At 42.5% G+C, this 20,595-nt stretch overlaps 1 pseudogene across 1 annotated transcript; it reads left to right on the top strand.

Moving 5' to 3' along the window:
* Positions 1-715: 715 nt before the first annotated feature.
* On the top strand, positions 716-1,416 carry LOC308258731 (SIN3-HDAC complex-associated factor-like; annotated as a pseudogene). Its single transcript has one exon. The product of its transcript is annotated as an SIN3-HDAC complex-associated factor-like (transcript).
* The last annotated feature ends 19,179 nt before the right edge of the window (positions 1,417-20,595 follow it).

Raw genomic sequence — 20,595 nt, 5'->3', positions numbered from 1 at the left:
ATAAAAATTTTAAAAATAACTATAAAAAAAGAAAAACTCATTCCAAAAGTATGCCATCCAAACCTTTCTCTCTTGCACATAGCCCCGTGGTTTCTTTGTTGGGTCCTTTGTTTCTACTTTGTTCTGGGCTGGAAAGAAAAACAAGCACAACAGGGCATAAAATTTTATAGCCTCAATGAAAAAAACCACAGGATCTATAAAAATCATAAAATTTTACTAAACATAAGATTTGAACAAGCCAGGTGTGGTGGCACACGCTTGTAATCCCAGCATTCGGGAGGCCGAGACAGAAGAATCGCAGTTCAAGGACAGCCTCAGCTACTTAGTGAGGCCTTCTGCAACTTAGTGAGACCCTGTTTCAAAAAATAAAAATAAAAAATAGGACAGGGGCTTGGAGGTTGAATGCCCCTGGGTTCCATCCCCAGACCACCCCCCAAAAATAAAATTGAACAAATAAAAAGACTGTGTTCTTGGATAGGAAGTCTAAATACCATAAAAATCCACCCCCCCAAAAAAAGATATATATAAGAATTTCAATTAGAATCCAAACACGGATTTTTTTAAATGTATTTACACAGAGAATTGCAGGAGACAATCTTTCTAGACAAGGCAGTTGAGGAGGAGGAGGGAGCGCTTGGAGGAGCTGGCCTGGGGTGCACCCCACACCCCGGGGACGTGGTTGCACATGGATCGGCCTCTATAGGAGCACTATTGCCTAGAAGAAAAGATGCTTGTTTTTCACAAGCCAAAGATGTACCAAAGTGTGGAGAGCTGCTTATTTGCAGAGCTAAGTCCTCCAGTTTTCCCTTCACCAACAGTAAACATTATGAGAAGGACTTCCAGAGCTGTTTTGGGTTGTATGAGACTTACTCAGGAGACATCTGCAATGCCTGTGTTCCGCTTGTGAAAAGATGGAAGAAGTTGCCCACAGGATCAAAACAACAGCAACAAAAAACTAGAATCATGTGGTAGATGCCAAGGCAGGACCTAAAGACTACATTGAAACCAAAGAAAGTGAAGAGTCTCTCTGGAAACAGGATAAAAAGCAACCAGATCAGTAAACGGCAAAGGAATTTAAGTGTCACCGTTCTGATGCTCATAGTAGCACCCAGTGTGTCCCCCGCTCAGTCTTCTTGCTGCAGTGACCAGTCGGATGATGCTCAGGTACAGAGATGGCTTCTGGCTCCAACAGAACACCAGTTTTTTGTTTTGTTTTGTTTTGTTTTCCTTTCTAGTTCTTACATACTGGAAAAGACAGAACATCTGTTGTGGGATCATCTATAAAGGCCATCTTGGAGAAGTGCTCATCTGCACACACCTCTTCAAGCCCTGCTGCAGCAAGGAGAAAGCAGCTCGGAGAAGCCAGAGGGGCAGGCGCGGGGCCTCCGCCAAGCTCCAAACAATAGTAGAGACTGAGGCTTTGTAGAAAGGAAACAAAAGCAATTTGATTTTTTTTTTTTTTCGGTTCTGAGTATGGAACCCAGGGACATTCTACCTCCAAGGTATACCACCAACCCTATTTTTTATTCTTTATCTTGAAACAGGCCCTCACTGAGTTGCAGAGGGCCTCACTAAGTACCTGAGGCTGTCTGCAAACCACGATCCTCCTGTCTCAGACTCCCAAATGCTGGGATTACAAATGTGCGCCACCACGCCGGCTTGCGATTTGAATTTTGAAAAGACCACAAAGCAACAAACTGACCCTCCTTTTTTTTTTTTTTTTTGGTGGTACTGGGGATGGAACCCAGGGGCCTTCTACCTCCGGGCTACACTCCTGGGCTCATTTTATATTTTTTATATTTTATTTGGAAACAGGGTCTCTTAAGCCAGCTGAGTCTGGCTTCGAACCTACGTGATCCTCCTGTGTCAGCCTCCCAAGCACGAGGATTACAAACATGCACCACCACGCCTGGCTGACCCTCCTATTTTTAACTTGGATACCTGCTATTCTGCCGAAAGACATTTTTCTAGAATCGTTTTGATTATTTCCCCCCAGTCCCACAAACTCTGAAACCAGTGCCTGTCTTACTAAAAGAAAAAGAAATGTACATGATATTTAAGATGCTGAGTTTTTCATAGGAAAGTGAGTGCCGATGTAAAATGATCTTTACTTCTTTTTAATCCTCTTCTAACAAGTGAAATTAGGGGACTTTAACAGCAATGGGATTTTTTTGTATGATAAAGCTGTATGCAGTTTTAGTCGTTCTGTGCTGAGAAGCAGTGGTTGGGGCATATTTTTAAGATGGCTGTCTACACTTGTTTTCCCTCAGGATAATAGATTTGTCATGACTCAGTAACATGTCTTGCCCCTAGAGGTAGTTGCTAGTAATTTTGAAATATTAGGGTCTTGCTAAGGTTCTGATGATTCAGACCTGTACTACTGATTGTTAAGCAGGACAGACTGAGCCTTCGGGTTCAAACAGATGAAGTGATTTCTAAAAATGCAGAGAGGTAGCTTGACTGTATGTTGCGTTCTGTGTCACCTCCCTTTATATTAATATTTGATAAAGATTTTAACGTATGTGATACTTCTAAAGCAGAGTCACAGCACCTCTTGGGGAAATGGCAAATCTGTAGGATAGGCGAGATTCTGTATGAATACTACCAAAGCATTACCGCTTGGTCAAGAACACGCTCTGTTAGAAATGTTAAACTACTCGCCAGTCTCAGGATGGCACAGAGCAAAGGTGACTGCTTTTGGGGACACATTGCTTAGCAGCTTGCTGCGTGTAAATAATTGACTTAATGTTACATGGTGTTTGGTGACTTCTTCAAAATCCACACAATTCAATTTTAGCTCTGGATTACTTCCCTTGACCTTTGTAAAGGTTTTTATGTATACAGTAAGTGTTTGACTTGTCTTAACCTTTTAGAGTTGTGGGTGTTTTCTCACTCTATTTAAAGTAAAATTTACTAAGAAAAAAGGTGTGCATGGTAAGTGGGTTGGTTTTGGTTTGGGCTTTCTGAACGCTGAGCTAGGCTGAATGTTCAGCTCTTCAATTCCCAATTCCAGTGCTTGGGAGTCTGAGTCAAGAGGATGGTGGGTTTGAGAGCAGACTCAACAATGTAGTAATGTAGTAAGGCTCTCAGTGTGAGACTCTATTTCAAAACAAAAAAGTAAAAAAGGTGGGGGAGTAGCTCAGAGGTAGAATGCTTCTGGGTTCCATCCCCAGTACTTAAAAAAAAAGTCTATCACTTGAGCCTAATCCAAAGTACTGTCATCGCCTCATTCTAAAAGTTCCGGTAGCGATAGCACCAGTTCAGACTTCATAACGAGGAACATGTGTTTGCCTGCCTAATAATAATGTGACTCAGCGCCTGTTTTCAAAACTGGACATTAAAAATTAGATAAGTGTCGCTGGGCGTGGTGGTGCACGCTTGTAATCCCCATGCTTGGGAGGCGGAGACAGGAGGATCGCGCAGGTTCGAAGCCAGCCGCATTGGCTTAAGAGACCCTGTTTCCAAACAAAAATAATATAAAATAGGTCTGGGAGTGTAGCCTGGAGATAGAAGGACTTCCAGGAACCCCAGTACCACACACACACAAAAAATTAGATAAGTGTCACAGTGAGGAGTGAGCCATTTGTTATGGTCACCCTATAGTTTAATAGTTCTTAATGTAATCTTACTCTTTTTGGTATCTTTGGTTTATTCATTTTCTCGTCTGTCTTATTTTTCTTTTGCAAAGAAAATAAAAGGTGAGGGATTGCTTTTAATATATGAAGAATTTTAATTTAAAAAAAAACAAACAGCTTTTTTATGTCAGCAACTAAAATGATAATGAATGTACTTTAAAGAGCGAATGATCTCACTAAGAAATAAACTGGGTTTTCTTGCTCACCAGAAAGAAAGATACCATAATGGGGATTCACGAAGATTATGAAATTTAAATCCATATGGCTCTTCCAGTCCGTAGTAAGATCGGACACTCATTTTGCCGATGTTGGGTGCTGTATCAGAGTGGACTTAGAATTAGCTTGTTGCCCACAGGTCAGTGAGCAGATGCTCAGTTCAGTCTAGTCAAACCCAGGTGATCTCTTCGAAGAACTGATGGCTTCAATAGGATAGTGCGTTCCCACCCCAAAGCCCAGCCAGAACTTTACAATATTTCTACAATTATTGCTGGTTCAAATGGGTGCTGGGTTTCCTCTAAAAACTCTAAAAGACCAGAACCAAATGTGAACTTATCTCATATTTCTTCCTTTGGGATAAAAACCTGCATGCTACGAGCCGCCGTATGAACAGATTCCATGGTGAGTTGGGAGGCCGCTCCCATAGCCTTCAAGGTGCATTGCAAGAGTGCAGCCATATCATCCTCCTGAAGTATTTTGAAATAGGTTTTTGTACATCTGGCTGGAGTATTGGTAGTAGAATATACTTTAATATAGATCACATCTACATCCGTATTTATTTGTTACTAAACCGCAACCACCGTCTTCTATTCCCCTTCCACCTCTCTGCCTGTAGTCATGTACTTTGGATTAATATAATACAAATCTACAAATCTGTCTTGTACTTTTTATACTGTTGAATACTTATAATCAAAACTTTTACTAGAAGCCGGGTGTGGTGGCGCACACTTGTAATCCCAGCATTTGGGAGGTTGAGACAGGAGGATCGCGGTTCGTGGACAGCCTCAGCTACTGAGCGAGGCCCTCTGCAACTCAGTGAGACCCTGTTTCAAAATTAAGAATAAAAAACTGGGCAGGGGATGTAGCTCGGAGGTCAAATGCCTCTGGGTTCCATCCCTAGACCCACACACAAAAAAAAACTTTTACTAGAATATTGAATAAATTTAGTCTTGTTTAAAAAAATGTACTTAGATGTTCATATGGAAAAAAAATAAATGCCCCCAAATAGCTAAAGAAATTATTGCCCAAAGAGACAGAAGAAAAGTATTAATATCTCTATAATTTAAATAAAATACATAATGTGTGCCATTACTTTCTGTATCATTATTATCATATGGAACATAGAAATGTTTCATAATTTAGAGCATAAAGCCTAAAGACTGTGCCTGAATTCAAACTATGTTAAGCGGTCCATTAGAAAAATCCTAAATAGCCAGGCATGGTGGCACACTCTTGTAATCCAAGCATTTGGGAAGCTGAGACAGGAGAATTGCAATTTGAGGCCACCCTCAGCTATTTAGTGAGGCCTTTTGCAACTCAGTGAGACCCTGTTTCAAAATAGGGAATAAAAAATAGGGCTGGGGGTGTAGCTCAGAGGTAGAATGCCCTTGGGTTCCATCCCCAGTACTGCAAAAAAAAAAAAATCCTAAATAACAATGTCTTAAATCATTGTACTTCTCTCACAGTAAAATAAGCCCAACAGGAGAGTGTTAGGAGCCTGTGTGTTGGCCTCCACGGCCATCAGGAACCAGGCGCTTTCTCTTTTTTGCTCTATGATTCTAGCTCATGATGTCCAATCTCAATACCCCTTTATGACATTGCCCATCATTTCCAAGCCCCGAAGGCAGGAAAGAAGAAGGAGCCTTCACTGGAACCCCAAACAAAACTTTCTTCACATCTCTCTGGACAGCATTTAATTAACAGCTATCTACTTATGAATGATGGAAGCTAAGAAACTACTTCATTTCATGGGTGTGTGCCCTGCTAAACATTTATGTATTTTCTTACCCTGGCACCAGCGAATGTATTATGGGATACTCTTAGGTATTATGGAGAGAAAATGAAAGGTTTAGGGAGGAATTCCGTGAAAATGTTTAGGTGGTATATGAATACACAAAGAAGTTGACCAAGTTTCTTTCCTGCAGAATTTCTCCCAATTTCAAAATGCACCAAAACTTTCCCAGTGCCCATGGAAGGGAAGGAAGGAGCATTACAACAGCAATAGTATTACATCATTCATAGAGGGGAGGTTAGTTGTGTTGGAAATAAAAATCTGAAGCTTGGTTACCAAATAGTAATTTTTGTCTCATGACTCTCAGAGGAGAATCACTCTCTCTTCATGACAGAGGCTACAATCAGAACCCCATTGCTGTATGCTGAGCTCCTGGGGCCTGATCTTTTGATTTCTTTGGTAAATGTCAGATGGATGGATGAAAAGTCAGTGTGACTGTGTGTGCTTTGCTTGCACTGCAGTTCACTATGTTTGTGAATTATTTGGTACAAGTTTTTAAAAAGTATATTTCAGATGCAAATCCTGATACCCCCTTTATTTGGACAGACTGGGAGGTCTGGCTATCTGGGCTACATTCCCAAGCAACGGTGGTCTGGCACTTATCTCTGCAGCTCATTCCCCCCACCCTGCCCTGCGTGTGTTCCGGTGCCTAACTGGTACCTGCAGGCACATGAGTTCGTGAGCCCTGCTTTAGAAGTTGAAATTTTTTCTTGTCAAAGATTTGTATTCTCACTACTGCCTTGTGTCCCAGGCAGATTCAGTGGAGCCGTATGCTTCTGTAGGTTAAATATTTCTTATCCAAAATGCTTGGGACCAGAAGTGTTTCAGATTGGGGGCTTTCTCTGGTTTCAAAATAGTTGCATATGCATACCATAGGACTCAACCCTATACAGGAAGTTTACTTATGTTTCATATATGCCTTATATGCACAGCCAAAGGGTAACTCTCTACAACATGTTTACTGTGCCTTCAGTTGGACTATGGCCCTTCACATGAGGTCAGGTGTGGAGTTTTTTATTTGTGGCATAGGGCAGCACTCCACAGGCTTTGGATTTTGAAGCATCAGATTTTCAGATTTGGGATACTTGACCTGTACTGCACGTCTTCTAACTTCTATTGTAGCTTTCTGTGTTAAATTTAAAGGAAAATAGAGCTGGGGGTGGAATACTCCTGGGTTCCATCCCCAGTACCCCCCCAAAAATAAATAAATAAATAAAGGAAAGTTAAACTTCTATTTACAGATGAAAGGAGTTTGTACCTATAAGACCATATTGGTTTGTTCCATGCTCAAAGGCAGGGTCATGGGCCGGGTCATTTCTTGGGGTCCTTCCTCCTCTGTGGGCCCCAGCCCGCCTTTGATGCTCATGCTGGGTGCTGCGGTGTCAGCTGTAAGGCTCTGGTGGAGGGTGCTGCGTGTGGCTGTGCCTGCTGCAGAGGTGGCATGACAGGCCACTGTGGGTACCACGCTCACCTGAATGCTGCTGCTCTTATGAACACCAGAAGAGGCTGGCTCGTTCTGTGAGTCAAGAGCCACCACAGCACGGCACAGAGTCCACAGACTTGCGGCCTCTTACGTTCTCTTTCATTTTGGAAAATGCAGGCCACTGTTGCACTTCCCAGGTAGAGAAGATTCATCATCAAATTCACCTGCCCTGTGTCAGAACAAGCTGCTGCAGCATCAACCAACATTTGCCATCTCTGTGCTATCATCACCAATGGCTGCAGGACATTTTTGTGTCTGTCGGCTAAATTTATATGTGAATAATGAAGACTTAATTATAAATGTATAATGATGTGGTTCAAACAGAATGTTTAATTCATTATTTTAATATTCTTATTACTAGAGTTAAATGAGACATAGAGGTAACTAGAAATTTTTTGGGGGGGTACTAAGGTTTGAACCCAGGACAGTCTACTTCCAAGCCACACCCTCAACCCTATTTTTTATTCTTTATTTTTAAATGGAGTCTCACTAAGTTGCAGAGGACCTCACTAAATAGCTAAGGCTGGCCTCGAGCCTGGAATCCTCCTGTCTCAACCTCCCAAGTACTAGGATTACAAGTGTGTGCCACAATGCCCAGCACTGGACAAATTTTATTGATAAATTATTCACTTATTTTGTATCTAAGCAAAAAAAATGCTTATTTTAACAGTTCATGCTTCTTTACAAGCCTGGAAATACTATGTTGGAGGTGGTGGGATGGGGGACACAAAAAGGTTATGTAATCCTATGCATTTGGTAATCCTATAGAAGGTACTTTTGACCTTCCTTAGAACAGTAAGGGTAACCAGGAAACCAGACCTCAGTGCACCCCCACTAATGTATTGTTTTCATTTACCCTAAAGGAGAAAAGATAGAAACAACATTATTTTTCAAAATTTCTCCAGGATCTTTCATATCCAGACACAGGCTTAATCTTTATTTTAAGAACTCCTCCCTGTAGCTGCACAATCATTTACAATTACAGTTGTCACTAGCATTCTGAATTTCTGGGTGCTCTATCTTTGGAAGTGCTCATAATCCTCCTGTTTATCTGTTTCTCCCTCCCCCAGTATAATAAGGTATACAAGAGCCTGAAGGAGTTTTCTCAGAATGGAGAGAGTTTCTGCAAGCAGATCACGTCCGTTCTTCAGCAAAGGTACAGAATCCACTTTTGCAACAAACAGTTCTTCTTCTGTAATTGTGCAAGAGATATGACTTGAGGACTGCTTACAAGCTCTCCTGCTTTCCAGAACACAGTGTTATATGTGGATACTTGAGAGATTGGTTTGAAGAACAATCCCCTTCCACCACACGTTTATTGATTGGGTACCATAAAATCCAAGGAATGAGAGGAGGGAATTCTGCTTAGGAAGGCTCAGCCAAGTCTCTTCCGAATCCTCAGATTGAGTTTCTCGCCTCCTTGGGGGCCCCTGTTGTGTCTGCTGCACGCACCCAGTATTGCATGTTCATGCTAATGGCAAATACTAGTGACACTCTGCCTCCCCTACAAGGGCAGGTGCTGTGTCTCACTCGTTGTTGTGTGCCGAGCTCCTGGAGCCTGCTCTTTTGCTTTGTTTGGTAAATGTCTGATGGTGGAAGGATGGATGGATGGATGGATGGATGGATGGATGGATGGATGGATGGATGAAAGGCACCATCAGTATCATCTTCTCTTAGTACTACATGTGATTATGTCTAAAGCTGGTCACTGGGCTGAAATGAACAAAATGAATCAGTCAAGAAAGTAACAACAACAAAAAAAAATCCTAGCTTAAAATTAGAGAAACCAGGGATTGAATTGACTCATAGGAGTCTTTTTCCTACTTCTAGAAAGCTCTATATTGAGTTTAGAAGGGTTTATTTTCCTATATTTTTAAGAAATACTCTTTTGTTGTGTAATTATGCATCACAGGGAAGTTCAATGTGATACGGACATAGATGCACATAGCATTTGGTGTGATTCTCTCTGGACCCCACCCCATTCCCCACTCCTCCTTGAACATGTTAGTGAGATTGATAATGATAGCTTCATATGTGGACATAGAATTATTTAGACTGTTTCTTTCATCAACCTCTGTCCCCTGCCCTTTCTCCCTCTCCTAACCCCCTTCCACTATTCTACTGGTCTTTCTTCTCATTTATCTGAAGTTCCTTTTGTTTCCTATTGTCTCCCTACCTTCTACATATGAGAAACAACATCTAACCCTTGAGGGGTTTTTTTTTGTTGTTGTTGTTGTTGTTGTTTAGGCAGTACTGGGGATTTAACCCAGGGGCATTATACCTCTGAGCTAAACTCTCAGCCCTATTTTTTTTTCCTCTATTTTGAAACAGGATCTCACTAAGTAGTTGAGGCTGCCGGCAAACCTGTAATCCTCCTGTCACAGCCCCTCAAGTACTGGGATTAGAAGTATGAACCACCACACCCAGCTGACCCTTGACTTTATGAAATGGGTTGATCTCACTTAGAACAATAGTCTCTAGTTCCATCCATTTTGCTGAAAGTGACATAATTTTTATTCTTCTTTATGGCCAAGTAAAATTTTATTGTGTGTATATACCATATTGTCTTCATCTTTTCATCTGTTGACAGATACAGTTTGGTTCCATAATTGATTCTTTTAAGGAAAATCATTTCAAACTTAAAATATTGTATATGTAGCTGGGCGTGGTGGTGCACGCTTGTAATCCCCGCGCTTGGGAGGCAGAGACAGGAGGATCGCGCAGGTTCGAAGCCAGCTGTGCTGCCTTAAGAGACCCTGTTTTTAAATAAAAATATAAAATAGGTCTGGGAGTGTAACCCGGAGGTAGAAGGGCTTCCAGGAACCCCAGTACCACAAAAAAAATTTTTTTAAATAGTGTATATGTATCATAAGAAAAAGATACCATGGGTCATTTACATTCTGCATTAGTATATCAAGACCAAAAAAGAACACTAACTCTATCAGGACCAATGAATGAGACCAAAGAAAGATGGAGAGAGCTCAAACAGACATTTCTGAAGAAAAAAGCTACGTTTGTCAAGTAAAGTAAAAAAGAAAGTTGGGTTTATTTTAAAATTTTTTATTTATTTATTTATTTATTTATTTATTTATTTATTTATTTATTTATTTTTGTACTGGTGATTAAACCTAGGGGCATTCTACCTCCGGGCTACACAGCCAACCCTATTTTATTTTTTGTTTTAAAACAGGGTCTTACTTAAGTTGCAGAGGGCCTCACTAAGTTGCTGTGTCTGGCTGAGAACCTGCAATTCTGACTCAGCCTCCCAGTTCCTGGGATTACAAGTGTGCACCACCACCATGCTCGCCTAGAAAGAGGTTTTAAATATGAGGTTGTTTTCATCCTAACCGTCAAACTTCTTTGATTCCTAAAAGAGAAGAGGGAAGGGCCCATCTAGGGAGATATTTCTTCTCTAAGAAAATATTTTATCAGCCTGGAAGGAAATTGTTTAAAATAAGACCAGTTAATTATTTTGTAAATTCCACTCAGTACTTAGATTAGAAAGTAGCTCTTTCCTGCAGATCAGAAAGAAGCTGTACGCAGTTAGCTGTGTGTGCGACCTGGGTTGTCATCATCTGCTCTTGATTATTTGATGCCCGAGAGTCCAAAATTGGTGCTGAAGGTGACGGATAAATAACATCTGCTGCTAAACAGACTCGAGTGGGCGCTTGAAAATGGCATTGCTGCCGCTCCCATCTTCATGATTGCACATCTGCAGCCACCGCATGAATATCGGCTGCCTTCTCTTCCTGTCTGTGTCTCTCTAGATGTCTCTTCCTAGGGACTCCGTCTGCCCTGATCCTATCCCAGTACAAAACCTTCCCTCTGCTGGGTCTAGAGGGGCAAACGTGCCTCAGAGCAAAAGAGGCACTTGGGTAGTTGAAGATATCTCCCTTCATGATTTTGCTTCCTGGTGCAACAGAATTTAGAACTGGAAAATCTAAAGGGTGTTCCTGCTTAGCAAAATGATAATACATTTCTGGATTTAAAAAATGCATAGCATAGTCGGGCGTGGTGGCGCACGCTTGTAATCCCCGCGCTTGGGAGGCGAGAGACAGGAGGATCGCGCAGGTTCGAAGAGACCACCTGCTTCCAAATTTAAAAATAGTATAAAAATGAGTCTGGGAGTGTAGCCCGGAGGTAGAAGGGTTTCCAGGAACCCTTGTACCACCAAAAAAAAAAAAAAAGAAAAGAAAAGAAAAAAGATTAAAAATGCATAGCATAAATGCAAAAATGGAGATAATGTTTTAGCCCACCCCCCCCAAAATGATACTAAACACTAGCCCATTTCTGTGATAGATTCTTCCCTAAAGCTAACTTGGTACAACTAAAAGCATTCCCTTCTACCAAGATGCCACTTTTGAGGTACTTGATTCTTTTCAAATGTGCATTGGCAGTACCCCTCATTCTTGAGCTGTCAGGGCTCCAGTGATGTAATTAACCCGAAGGGTGTTTGTCCACGTGAAAGGATAACCTCTTTCTAATGAATACAACATTCTATTAATCTATGGATACGTGGTGCATTGTGTGTTCTTATACGTCAGTTGGCAAAGACAGAAGCTGCTTCATCTTCCAGGACAAGATCCTTCCTCTCCCTTGGGAGTGATGTGATTCTGAGGTCACTACCTTTTCTACTGTATTTGAAGTGACTCGACATAATAACTTAGTCAACCAGGATGAATGGTCACAGCATAGCTGGTATTACAGCCACCCTTACTCTCCCCATTCTGTGAAGTCAGAAATTACTTCCCTAGTCATAGATAAGGTAAAAGGCTGGTTCCTTTCAGCTATCCAGAAATGGGCTCTGGGTTTATTTTATTTTTAAATGTGTGGGTTTATTACATATAAACAAATTACATCTTTTCCTTGTATTGGATAATTGCATGGAAATCTAATATTCTTTAAAAAGAAACTATCCTAGCCAGGTGTGGTGGTATATGCCTATAATCCTAGTACTAGGGAGGCTGAGACAGTAAGATCAAAGGTTCACAGACAGTCGCAACAACTTAGTGAAACTCTCAGCAACTTAGTGAGACCCTGTTTCCAAATAAAAAAATAAAAATAGGAATGAGGGTGTAGCTCAGAGGTAGAATGTCTCTGGATTCAATCCCTAGTATCACACACACACACACACACACACACACACACACACACACACAAAGAAGGAAGTGTGAAAAAAGAAAGAAAGAAGGGAAAAAAGAAAGGAAGAAAGAAAGAAACTTTTCTGTTACTTAGAGTTATCAACAAGTAATGTGAAACCCCATAAGACAAGAAAAATGGTACCCTAAAAATACATACAGCAGACATTTCCAATGATTGTTATGACACAGAAAATCATGAAGGCAAACCCAGTCAGTGTCCAGCATAATGAAATATATAATGAAGGAGCCCTTGGGTCTTCTTTGAATTAAATTTGGCTGTCACATAAAATGCATTTAGTGCCAAGTACAATGGCATATGCCTAAATCCCAGAACTTGGGAGGCTGAGACAAAAGGATCACTGGTTGGAGCAACGTTAAGAGACTCAGTTTCAAAATAAAAAATAAAAAGGCAAGGGACATAGCTTGAAGGTAAAATGTCCCAGAGTTTAATCTTTAACATAAAAAATGCATTTAGTAAATATTTGTAGATTGAGAGAATATATATAAACCAGACGTGGTGGCCCACACTTGTAATCCTTGCGTTTGGGAGGCTGAGACAGGACGATCACACAAGTTCGAAGCCAGCCTCAGCTACTTAGTGAGGCTCTCAGCAGCTTAGTGAGACCCTGTTTCCAAATAAAGCATAAAATAGGTCTGGGAGTGTAGCCCGGGGGTAGAAGGCCCCTGGGTTCCACCCCCAGTACCACACACACACACAAGAAAGAATTAATATGAAAGGGACTGTTAATGTTTTTCCCCATTACTAGAATAAGGTCTTTGTTGTCCCTGGAAATTCACACTTCCAGACACATTACCTAGGAGCAGAGTTCTGTATTAGCATGTCCATAAGGGGCAGCATGGCATTCAAGTCGCAAATACAGATTCTGTTTCCTTTCCAGGCTCAGCGGCCTTCCCGTGCTCATTCTAATTGGAAGTGGTAGGAAAGTGCAGTTATTATTGAAACACCTTAGTTACTTTATTCTCCCTTCCTCCCCAAAGCAGCAAACTAATATTGGCCAGAGACACACAGAAGCTTCTACAATGCCTAATACTCATAGTCCTCAGGCTCACTTTAATACAATTACAAATCAGATTAAAGAGACAAAGGCACATTCCCAAAAATTATGAATGTTTGGCTACCTACACCCTCATAGTTAATGTTTAAACAGGCACTGCTGGGAAAATCAATTGTTCCTCTGAAGGGAAGCTTAAGACCGGGTTTTCAAATGGCAAGAACCATTGCTATGGACATTAGGGAAAAGAAAAAAGAATAAGAAGGTACACTTGGCCATTTGTTCTATCCATGATCCCTTACAGACATTGTCAACAAAGGAATAAAACATCCAGATAAAATCTGAGGTAAATCCTCGCCCTTTCTACTCTGCTCAGTGTCCTGGGTGATTGTTGTTCCCACAGATTCCGCTGTTTTGCATATGGATGACTTCCAAATGGACGTTACTAGGCAACATGTCGTTAATGTACTTCAAACTATACATATATTCGACAGTATATTGGATATTTTCTTCCATCCAGATGCCCCACCCAACCAAAACAGATCCAAGCCGGGCGTGGTGGTGCATGTTTGTAATCCCAGTACTTGGGACTCTGAGACAGGAAGATCGCAGGTTCAAGGACAGCCTCAGCAAGTAGTGAGACTCTCATCAGCCTAGTGACCTTGTTTTAAAATAAAAATAAAAATAAAAATAAAAATAGGGCTGAGGGTACACCTTGAAAGTAGAATGCTCCTGGGTTCAACCACCAGTATCACCATATATATTTTTAAACCATGGTACTGAGACTACTGCTCACCTAATCAAACCCAACCCAGAAGCCCCCTCCAATACCCACAACTCCTATCTTAATTCATAGCCATGGCTTCATATTTCTCCTTTCTATACCTATATTCATAACTTTCTTTTCATTTTATGACCTCCCCATTGATAAGGCAAAACTCTCCTGAACCAGTCTTCTACCTAGGGTCACTGTCCCGAAGCTGTGTAATTTATGCACTACCCAGAGGCACCTGAGCAGAACACATGGAGACAAAAATCGCATTCACTCTCGCCCTTTGTGTCTTGAACCCTAGCTTACAGCCTGTCCCTTGGGTTGGCTTCCCTTTTCTAATTCCAAGAGAGAAGCTCCTCAACCTGTGGGCTGGCTGGATTGCTATCCCTAGCTCTCTATGTCTTCCATCCTATGTCTATGACCTTATTTAAAACCCTTCAAAGATGTCCATGACCTTTAGAGTAAAATTCAGCTCTCAGAGTGTTTTATTAAGGACTTTTGAGATTTGAGAGATTTGCCTTCTACCTTGTCTCTCTACATTTCCTCATGATCCCTGACCCTTGTCTTCTTCTGAACCACTTGCAAGTCCCCCCGGGGTCCCTGCCACTACCATCACCACCCACGGGACTTGTGTTAGCACAGACTGTGTCCCTGCCTGGTGCGTCTTTGCCTCACTGGCTGGCTCCGTACAGCACACTCGTCACGATTCAGTTGTCTGAACGTTGAAGGTATTCCTTGACTCTACTCCTCATTTTTAAGAGTGTCCTCGCAGTTTGCAGCCCTACGTACAAAGTTAGAGCTTATCTCTGCTGTAGCCCTCCCTGGCCTGTGCTGCTATTCTCTTTCACTTGTCTTTCTTCCCCACTGGAGGCTGAGCTCTTTGTATCCCATGAGACTAGGAAGGGCCCAGCACAGAGCAGGCATTCAGTAGATGTCCATGCCAACAAATGCATCAATGCTGGCATTACTAAGTGGCACTTATAACCTTTAAGAAGTTAAAGTTAGGCGATTCCTGAAGAGTAAAAATGGGGTATGTCAAAAACTTTTACTAACATGGTACTGTACATAGCATATTGTTTTGAATAAAAGCTGGAGAAAATAAAATCACAGAAGAGGCCATTTATCCACCACAACCTATAGACTGAGTACTATGTTAGATGTGTCTTGCACTTGGTCTCTTTAATCCTCAGAAACCGAGGAGGCACATACATGAGCTTAGCCATTCTCCATTTACAGATAGGGATGTGGAATTTTACAGATAGGGATGTGCCTCTTACTCAGCCTGCGCCAGGCTCAGTGCAAGGGCACCCTCCAATGGGAAGGCAGTTTTGAGTGCTGATGTGGGAATCCCGACATGCTCAAGGAGTCTTGGTACAGTTCCCTTCACAGAGCCTTAGGGTCCACTATGAGAGGAGACACTAGTGGTCATCAAGACTCCTGGATTTCAAACTCCGTAGTGCAAGGTGTCTGTGAGGAGCCTTCAGCAGCGACTTCAGCACCTTCCTTGCTCTCTCTCCCTCCTTCCTACTTAGAATAAATTTACTAGTGTTTATATGATAGAGTGGGATTCAGCATAAAATTCTGTCTTGTTGCCGGGCATTGGTGGCGCATGCGTGTAATCCCAGCATTTGGGAGGCTGAGATATGAGGAACGCGGTTCCAGGACAGCCTCAGCTACTTAGCGAGGCCCTTTGCAATTCAATGAGACCCTGTTTCAAAATAAAGAATAAAAAATAGGGCTGGGGGTGTAACTCGAAGGTACAATATGCCTGCGTTCCATCCCTGATGCTGCCAAAAAAAAAATCTGTTTTATTGCTAAAAAGCTCTAAAAACTGCCTTTTTTTATCTACTTGACCTGATTCTCTCACCACACTGCCCCCCTTGAGAGCTCTCTCAGCTTGGGAATGAACAGATGCCCAGGACTGGGGTCCTGGAGCTGCCGCAGCTTCTGTGTTTCCTGGGCCAGAGAGAGCAATGGTTTGGTGAATCCCAGCCTGGATACCCAAGGCTCATGCTCTTGTTTCAACTTCTTTTTACTGTTCTCAGGAACGAGAATCAAGGCTTTCGGAAATGATAATGCGGGCTAGCCAGAGAACTCAGCCACTTGAATAACAGAGCTTTGATTTGATTCAAATGACCAATATCGAACTTTTATTTGTCGATAAAAATCAAGCCCAGTACCTTACGCATGATAGGCAAGTGCTCCACCACCGACCTACACGTCCAGCCCGCACTTTCTTTGGATAATCTTTAAGTTGACACATGATTATGTCAATTTAAAGATTATGGAGTACATATTTATGGAGTACAATGTAATGATTGGGTACAGGTATGCAGAATGCACTGATCAAGCCGGGGAGACTGGGGTATTCATCCTCTGATACATTCATCATGTCTTTGTGCTGAGAGCGCTTGTAAATCTCTCTTCTACCTATTTTAGGATATTGTCAACTGTACTCACCCTACCATGCAGTACAGTAGTACTTGTTCTGACACTAGCACTATTCCTGCCTACTTATTCCTGCCTACTGTACCCGCTGACCAACCCCCTCCACCATAGTCTCTATAAATTTCAAATAACTTTTGTAAGATGAGCTTGTAATTTTTAAAAAGTAAAATGATAGCGCTTGAATGGCAAATAGCAGCATACCTGGTCCTAAACCAGAAGCCCTTGCTGGTGCAAAGGAAATGGAGGGCAGTTGTTTTATCACAATTGAAGGATTTGTGATGAAAATGTCTTCTTAATTCAGGAAGAAGGAAGGGTGCTTGACCTGCCTTTTTTGAAGCATGAAAAAGGCTCAGCTTAGTTTTAATTAATTCCTGGTAGACGCAGGGGAAGCTACAGGACTTTTTCGAATCCACATTTTATCATTAGAATGGGATCCTCTAAATTTGATTACACTGCCACTTATATTATTCTTACGCTTCAACTTGTGCTATATCTAAAACGTTGAACCTATAGCTGCATATTTTTCCATTGCTTCTTTGTTTCAAAAGTAAAATATGTTTTAAAATTTAAGTCAAATATTGGCCTTTGACAGACTGGTTAGTCCTTGTTACTGCTAAAAAAAAAAAAAGGTTACTAACCTGTCTTGTGTACAGGGAGAAAATTAGAATATAAATGGATTAAAAGCAATGTATGTCTTTTCCCTGGCTTGGAATGTTTAAAAACTCACAGGAATACTCTGAGCTGAAGTTGCCCATCAAAAGGTATAAACACCATCAATCTCACTCATGTCAAGACAATTATTCGGAGAAGGTGACTTTATTCACATTAGAAATGGTGGCTGTAGAGTGGGAAGGAAAACATGGAAAAGTCTAGATAACTAAACACGCCATCCTTTCTGGACTGTTTTTGATCATTTTAATGAGGGAAAGAAAATTCCATGTCTTAATTTGAGCTGAGCTCTGCCTCTCTGGAATCCCTGAGCATGTGATACCTTTTGGCCGGACACCATGATGAAGCTGCTTCCTTCAAGGGACTGAGAAGACTCCAATCTCAGTGGAGGTGTGCATCGCCACCTCTGCCTCGGGAAAACCCCGAGGTCATTTCAGCAGGCATCCTGAAAGGAGGGTGTATATGGATGCACACAGAGTCGCCATTTAGACCGTAGCGCAAACAAGCCACACGGAGGTGTTTGTTTCCACTAACCTGCATACTAACTTAGAAGAAAGGACAGCAGTCTCTGCTCTTGCCACTTGGAATTGGGCTTCTTGTAAAAGTGATTTATTATGGGTTGTAATTTTATCATCAACATCTATTAAGGTGAAAAGCCACTGAAGGTCAGAAGCCTGGGAGACAATGTCCCATATCCACCCTCCTCACCACCTTTCATTTCAACTCCTTCTGATTTGCAGAGTCATTTGCTGAGGATACCTGAATGGTCACCAGGGCTTAAAATTTACAAGAAGATTGGTGGACCTGAATGCTGTTTCTGAAACCCTTTGGGTCATCAATAAATTCCAAGTGCAGAGTCAAAAGACACAACTGTGCTGTTCAGGGGGCTGTGTCCAACCCAGGCCAGCCTCAAAAGGCTAAGTGGATGGCCTCTGAGGTCCAAGTCTCCTCCTTTCCCACTTGGCTGTACCTGCCACCCCCACCCCCATGATGCCTTACAACTGCACAGAAGCTTACAGAAGAGGCCCTGGAAGTGCAGAAGCACCTGTGTCTGCACTGTGGTGCCTGTGGGGTGGACCTGCCAGGAGCTGCGGTGATTCCAAACACTGCGATTAAAAGCAAGAGGGCAGTGGTGTGAATTTTAAAAAGCATTTCTGTTTGACTTCCCACGGAGCTCTGCATCTGCACCCTCTTCCCCTCAACTTCTGAGGCAGAAAGATGGAGTTGAACCCAGCCAGACTGCCTGGGTTCAAACCCAGCTCCGTCACCTCCTTCATGTTTTTCCTAAGGCAAATGACTGACTAAACTGGTGTTCCTCTCAAGAACGGGTAAACCGTGCCAACCTCATGGGGCTGCGGTGGATTAAACAAGGAAATATTCCTGGAGTACTGAGAATGGTGCCTGGCACATTTTAAGTGTCAATAAATGTTGGACGGACTTAATTTGTGTGTGGAAAGAACCCAGGTCAAGAGCAGCATTTGGACACATACTTTTCACATGCAGGATTAGGACATTTTTATCTGTTTGCCCATAGCTCTGCCCTACTTCAGATGCCCATGACACTTGCACATGAAGAGAATCCTTCCAACACAAAAAAGTCTGGGTAGTCACTGAGTCTCTTTAGGCTGATCTCAAGAGAAAGCTAGTGGAAATGTTGGCATTTAGGAGCAGAGACTGCCAGACTCAAAGAAATGCCAAATACCTCAAGTCGAGCAAGGACCCTCTCCCTTTCCTGCCACCAAGTCCTTTCCCCTCAAGTGAATCCAATGACCTTAACCACGTTAAGGACAGCAGCGCTTCTTTCTGGCAGTTGGCCTTTCTTATCTCTACTTAGCCTCTGAGACCCTTTGTGTAGCCTGAAAGAACATTCTGGAAGCGAAACTGAACTGTGAGGAAGAGGCTGTGCCCCACAGCATCACCTGTCCCCTTAGAAACTATTAATTCTACTGCATTGTTTGTGAGTGACAATGAGCCAGGGAACTGCAGATTCTCCTCCTCTCTGTCTCCCTCTGCAGACTTGGGATCCTCAGAGTAATGGCACGTCCTTTGGTTTCATAACAATAGTCCTGTTAGAGAAACTCATATTGGCTGAGATTTGTTTTGTGCTGAGCACAGTGAGCGGAACACCAGAAATTTCTCATATTTAATGCTTTGTGTGCTACGTTCAAGAGAGAATGGAATACTGGAAAGTAAAGTCCCCAAAGCCCCCTTGGTTGGTGGACTAGGAAAAGGTTTATGTGCCAAGTTATTCTGAGTGCTAGGACATGGTTTACTCTGACATCAGGGCTAAGCACAGTTCAAATTAGTGGGGATGCATTAGTCCCCCTTGTCGGTTCAAAGTTTTCAGAAGTAGTAAGGCAAGAAGGAACTTGTAGCAGGGAACAGTAAGGATTCCAACCCAGACCTGATGAGAAGCCATCTACTCCTTCCTTCCTTCCTCCCTCCCTCCCTCTCTCCTTCCCTCTCTCCCTCCCTCCCTCCCTCCCTCCCTCCCTTCCTTCCCTCCATTCTTCCCTCCCTTCCCTCCGTTCTTCCCTCCCTCCCTCCCTCATGTCACACATACTGAGTAGCTATTATGCACCAAGTGCTAGTATAGGGATTCAGCCATGAACAAAACAATTCTTGAGCCTCATGGAACTATTTGCATTTTATGAGTGTTCACAGAAGTATACACACACACACACACACACACACACACACACACACACACACACAAATCTAATGTGGCCTAAGCACACTAGATAAGCACTAGGGTATAAATAAAGCTGTAAGGGACAGTGACAACGATCCTCTTTTAGACAGGCTGGCCTTTGGGGAGATAACATTTGAATCAGACCTGTTGGGGATGAGGCCACAGCAAGTGCAGAGGTCCTGGGGCCACTGAAGGAGTAGAATGAGGGAAGGGGTGACTAGCAGGAGGGGAAATGAAGAAGGAAGGCGAGTCAGATCACACAGAGCCTTCCAGGTCAACAGCAAGGGTCCAGTCACCGACCTCCTACAAGGCTCGGGCTGTCACCACATTTTAACCCTCATAAAAACCCTTGAGGCAGGTACAATCACTCCCTTTGAATGGTGCCTGCAGCCACCTCACTGAGGAGAGCCCTCCTGGTCTAGAGCACCTGAGTGCATCAGGAGTGGTGGCCTTTCCCAGCTCCTGAACTAGCGCTGGCTCTCACTTACTCTTGCTCCTTCCCCATCAATTGAAGCACATACCCAGAGCAGAGGAATCTATGTGATCTGTGTGTGAATCAAGAGGCATTCTACTTCTGAAGTACACTCCCAGCCCTATTTTATTATAAAACAGGGTCTCACCAAGTTGCAAAGGGCCTCGTGAGGTTGCTGAGGCTTTCCGCAAACATGAGATCTTCTTGTGTCAGCCTCCCAAATACTGGGATTACAGACGCGTGCCACCATGCCTAGCTAAAA

The sequence above is a fragment of the Muscardinus avellanarius genome, assembly GCF_963383645.1.
Source record: "Muscardinus avellanarius genome assembly, chromosome: 2".
Classification (NCBI taxonomy): Eukaryota; Metazoa; Chordata; class Mammalia; order Rodentia; family Gliridae; genus Muscardinus; species Muscardinus avellanarius.
This window is presented reverse-complemented; position numbering and strand designations above follow the sequence as displayed.